We start from the raw sequence: 5,795 nt of genomic DNA on the forward strand, positions 1-5,795 counted from the left end.
AACCCCAGGCAGGCCCGGCATTCCATCCCGCCGCCCCCCAATGGTTACAATTGTGCCCCCATTGCTTGTCAACTACACAAACATATGGGTCTTTTGAATGAGGGATATCTCTGTAAATACTCTGGATTTGTGATGTGGGGAACGGGCATTCTACGATATCACAATAATCAAAGGTGTAAGTAGCCACATGGGTGCATGATGAATTGTACCAGAAGGTATACCCACTAATATCTTTGGTGATGGCTACTTGTTGGGCCTTTATGAGGCTAATTAAGGAGAAGGTGTACCAGAGGTACATGCTTGTGCGGTATCTGCTTCCTCGGGGGCTGGAGATTTCTTGCAGTGGGAAGCGTGGATCCAATTTGGCCTACCGGCCAGTTTGACGGAGGTTGCGGTAATCAGGAGAACTTGGAATGGACCGTCAAATCTTGGTTCCAGGGTATTTTTCCGCACAAACTTCTTGACCAGAACCCAATCTCCGGGAAGCAGGTTATGGGTACCTGTATCCAATTCGGGATCTGGAATTGAAGAGAAAACTTGGGCATGTATTTTGTTCAAGGCACTTGCAAGTTCAGTTACATAATCTACTAAAACATCTGATTGGAGCTGTAACTGTTGCGGATAATAACAACCTAGTCTGGGTGCTGTCCCAAATAGAATTTCATATGGGGACAGTGAATGCTTCCCTCTAGGTGTGTGCCTAACACTAAATAAAGCTATTGACAGGCTTTCTGGCCAGGGCATTTTCGTTTCTTGTGACATTTTTAACATTCTGGCTTTTAGAGTGCCATTCATGCGCTCTACTTTACCACTACTTTGTGGGTGGTAAGGGGTGTGGAAGGCTAGGGTCACCCCTAGAGCAGTCCAAATTTCTTTAGTCACTGTTGCTGTGAAGGCTGGGCCTTGATCACTTTCAATGACTTCTGGGAGTCCAAACCTACATACTATCTCTGTAAGTAGGCGTCTTGCGGTTGTTTTTGCAGTGATATTGGCCACTGGGTAGGCCTCTGGCCATCCTGAGAACATGTCCACTATGACTAGTGCATATTCATGGGGCCCACTCTTGGGCATTTGGATGTGGTCAATTTGAATTCGCTGGAAGGGGTACATGGGCTTTGCCAGGTGTTTTGCAGGCACCTTGATTGGTCTTCCTGGATTGCATTTTGCACAAATGACACAGGCCTTACAGAAGCTGCTGATCAATGTTGTGATTCCGGGTGCTTCATAATACTTCTGTATGAGGGCGGCCATCAATTCCTTTGACAGGTGTGCAGGCCCATGTGCCCATTGGACAACTGCTGGATATAAATTTTTTGGAAGACAAAATTTGAAGTTGTTGTAATATACTCCGTCCTTTTGGACAGCTCCTTTCTTTTTCCATTTCTGGATTTCTTCAGGAGTGACTGCAGCTTGCTGTTCTCGCAAAATTCGCAAATCAGTAGGAAGGGTTTGCAGAGCAAAAATAGGGACTTCTTCTTCTTCTTGTTCGGACACTTCTTCATCCACTTCCTGCAGATCCTTGGCTGCTAGCTTAGCAGCCTGATCAGCCAAATGGTTGCCCTTTGCTTCATCTGTATCCAATTTCCCATGGGCCTTTACCTTCAAAACGGCCACTTCTTTAGGGAGTAGGAGGGCATCCATTAGCTCCTTGATTGCAGTACTATGCTTGACTGGTGTACCGGCGGTAGTAAGAAATCCTCTTGTCTTCCAAATTAGGCCGAAGTCATGTGCCACACCCAGAGCATATCTTGAATCTGTATAGATGTTGGCGCGTTTTCCTTCGGAAATTTTGCATGCTGAAGTCAGAGCCTGTAATTCAGCTTCTTGCGCAGACATTGCTGGCGGTAAGGATGATGATTTGATAACTTCATCTGTTGTGGTTACGGCATATCCTGTATGATATCTTCCTTCTTCATCAGCATATCTTGAGCCGTCCACAAACAGGGTAAAATCTGGATCTGGTAACGGATTCTCATGCACAGTTGGTAGGTGCACTGTTTCCATTTTCATCTGTTCAAAACAGTCATGAGGTGTTTCAGGGTCATAATCATTCACTATGACCAGATCTTGAAATTCTTTTTCTAGGAAGTGGCGTGGCCATGCTTCCAGAAGGTCAGTTGTTGGGTATTTGACAATACCATTTTCCTGTAGCTGTTCTTCATCCATGGTGGCCCATAACTTTGCCATGGGCCCAAGATCATTCCATGACCTTGTCTTCAATTTGGTAACTGGAATATGTGGGATAGCAGTATCCCAATGGCGGTAGAGGTAGTTAAGTTGTTGAGGTAGTTGGACCAAGACCATGCTATTGCCTTCAGAGTCACAATAGAAATCTTGAGCAGTGAGCTTCACATCAGTCCAATGGTAAAGCTCATCTTCATAGCAAGGTTCGGGAGTAATGTTTGGTTTGTACCACATGGTACAGAAGGCGTAATCTGGGCCTTCACAGAGAGGCTTCTCATCTTCATAAAATGTCAAATGTGGATGCATGACTTTCTTGATACATCCACAAAGCAGGTAAATGTAGGTTTCATCCGTGATAAATCCATAATAGATACCCCCCTCAGGGAGTGGAAGAAGAGTGGATGGGTTAAGAACTTGACATCTTTGGATGGAAATGTTGTCAGGTAGAAGAAGATGGCACTGGAGTCGTAGGTGTCTAGCTGGAGACACGTGCTTGAGCTGGACTTGGTTGATGATGGCAGAAATGTCATGAGGGGCCAAAACAACCAGAGGGTGGCCAAGGACCAGGTCTGAGGTTCTTTCTATGAGCTCTCTTGCAGCAAAAACAGCCCTGAGACAGGAAGGAGTCCCTCTGGCCACAATGTCCAGTTGACATGAGAAATATCCAATAGGCCTCTGGCGGCCTCTTAAGTCATTAGTTTGGGTGAGAACTCCTGTTGCATGGCCTTGTCTTTCAGAGACAAATAATTTGAAAGGTTTGGAATAGTCTAGTAGGCCCAAGGCAGGAGCAGAAGCAATGGCACGTTTTAGAGCATTGAAATTGTCCAGAGCTTCATTGGTCAAACAGAATGGGTCAGACTTAAGAGCATCATAGAGAGGTTGCATAAGCAGAGAGGCTTCTGGGATCCATGCTCTGCAGTAGGAAATGAGGCCTAGGAAGGCATGAAGAGACTTTGAAGTCCTCGGAGGTGGAATGTCCAGTACAGCTCTTACCCGGTCTCGAGTAAGATGTCTGGTACCTCTTAGATAGGCAATGTCCAAGGAAGATTACTGAAGGCTGGCAGAATTGGAGCTTGATGAGCGAAGCTTTACATCCTTGTTCTGCCAAGTAGCGAAGGAGACTAATTGAGCAATTTTCAGTAGTGGGTATATCATCTCCGCAGAGCAACAAATCATCCACATACTGGAGCAGAACAACTTCTGGGTGCTCGGCTTGCCATGGATCAAGGATGGTGGCCATGGCCTTTGCAAATTGACTTGGAGAATTTTGTGCCCCTTGGGGCATGACAGTCCAGGTATACTGTTGCATCTCATGAGTGAAAGCAAACAGGTATTGACAGGAAGGGTCCAGTGGGACACTGAAAAAGGCATTGGCCAGGTCAATGACTGAAAAATTTTGCAGATGGTGGGACTCCAGAGAGCAGAGTATGGGGATTTGGTACAAGAGGGGTGTCCAGGACGGTAGCTTCATTGACAGCACGGAGATCCTGAACCATCCTGTACTTCTCAGGCTCACCTTTTGGAGTCTTCTTTTTCACAGGAAATAATGGGGTGTTGCATTCAGATTTACATTTTACCAGGGCACCCTTCTCCAGGAGTGCCTTGATGTGGATAGAAATGGCAGCAGCCTGTGCTGGTTTTAAGGGATATTGTGGCTTTCTTGGTAACTTAGCTCCTGGAATAAGCTTTACCACCACAGGGGGAACATTTAGGTGACCTATGTCCTCTGGGCCTGAGGACCATAACTTGGCGGGCACCTGTGTTTTTAATACCTCTGGGAAATTGGACCTTAATTCTGCTGCTTCCTCACGGGGCTTTTCCAAATGCAGCATCAGAGGCAAGGAGCACAAGGCTGAGGTGTCTGATTCAGATAGAGGTGTAGTCATTTCTATTTGCCCATCTGGGGTGAAGGTGATGGATGCTTGCAGGCGTGAGAGAACATCAGCACCTAACAGGTTAATTGGGCAAGTGGAGGATACCACAAAACGAGCAAGCAGGCTAGAGCCAACTCGTAGTGGAGTTGTTAAAGGGCTGTGTCTTGGCTGGCCATCCACTCCAACACAAGAGACATCAATATTGGACAGGAAAGATGGATCTGGTAGGTCTTGTTCTCTCAGAACACTACGGGCTGCACCTGTGTCAACAAGAAATGTGGTTGGTTGGCCCTCAATGGGTAAAGTCACTGTAGCAAGTGGCCCCCCCTTATCCCCTGTAGACACTACCATAACAGGGGTTAATGACACAGGCTTGCCAATTTCCTAATCATCTGGTTCCTCAATTATTGGAACCTGTTTGGTGGCTTTGGGAGCCGGGGCAGGTTTGGATGGCTTTCTGGGCTCCCTTGGCTCCTTTTTTGGTTCTGGACAGTCACTTCTAAAGTGCCCCTTTGCTCCACAATTAAAGCAATGTCCCCCCTCCTCCGGTCTGGTACCTCTTGGGACTGGGGTGGAGCGGGATACCATGAGAGGAGCTGAAGTGGGTCTTCTTGGGGTCTGAGCGGATTCCAAACCTCTAGCAACTAAAAGTAGGGTATCCAGGGGAACAACCTTGTATTCAGGGCGTGCAGCAATGATTCCCTTGCGTATAGAGTCTTTAACACCTTGGACAAACGCACCTGACAGCATTTGTGAATGAATCTTGTCAGTAAGATCAAACCCCAAATCTGTAAACATTTGATACAGTCTTGCATGAAACCTTTCCACTGATTCTCCTTTATCTTGTATAACATCAGTAAGGCCAGCAGCCTGATCTGCAAGTTTGTCCTTAGCCCATTCTCTTAATTGGGTGCAAAAGGTTACCCCGGAGGGGTAATCAACATCACTGGAAAGCAAATCTGTACTGAGGTGACGGGCCATGCTTGGCCAATATGCATCCCCTGCTTTAATAGCACAAATGCTGAGTAGATCACGCCATGCGGCGGAATAAGTCTTTTGAATTTGAACTATCCCTCGGTAGAAGGGCATAGGCTGCTTTTCTGGGTCAGGGAGTGATTTCATTAGAGCACTAGCTTGAGTGGGGTTGAAAGCAACATATTTAGGAGGGGCCCGTTCTCCCCGACCCTTGTGGCCGAAGGGGTCATCGATAGAACGATGAGCTGAGGCTCCCGCAGCAACCTCCGATGAGACATGGGACACCCTGTCCTCCTCTTCGTCATCGAATTCTATGATATTGGCTCTTTTACGCGGTGCAGGGCCCGCGTGAGGTGAAAGGATTGGTGGTTGGGAATGAGCCCCAGATGCAGGGGTGGCTAGCGAGTCATAACCTGGGGACAGGTAGTCACCGGGGATTACCGGCATCAGGGCTGAACTGGGGGCCGCCATATTGGAGGCGGGGAAAGGAGTTGCATCAGGATTAAGGGAGGAAGTGGCGGCCATGTTTGATATGGGCACTTCCGGGGCAGACTGAGCTGGACTGGGCATGACCGGAACCTGGGGAGTGGCTTGGGGAAAGGGAGGGTAACCGGGGTAGGGCAGGGCCATGGGATATGGGAAGGGGTAGGGCCAGGCAGGGGAGGGCAGAAGAGTAGGGTGGGTGGGTACATTTAAGGAGGTAGGATATTGGACTGGGGCGGAGCTGGTTATGGGAGGGGACAGGACGGGATTGGTAGGGAT

This window comes from Pelobates fuscus, chromosome 3 (assembly GCF_036172605.1).
Source record: "Pelobates fuscus isolate aPelFus1 chromosome 3, aPelFus1.pri, whole genome shotgun sequence".
NCBI lineage: Eukaryota > Metazoa > Chordata > Amphibia > Anura > Pelobatidae > Pelobates > Pelobates fuscus.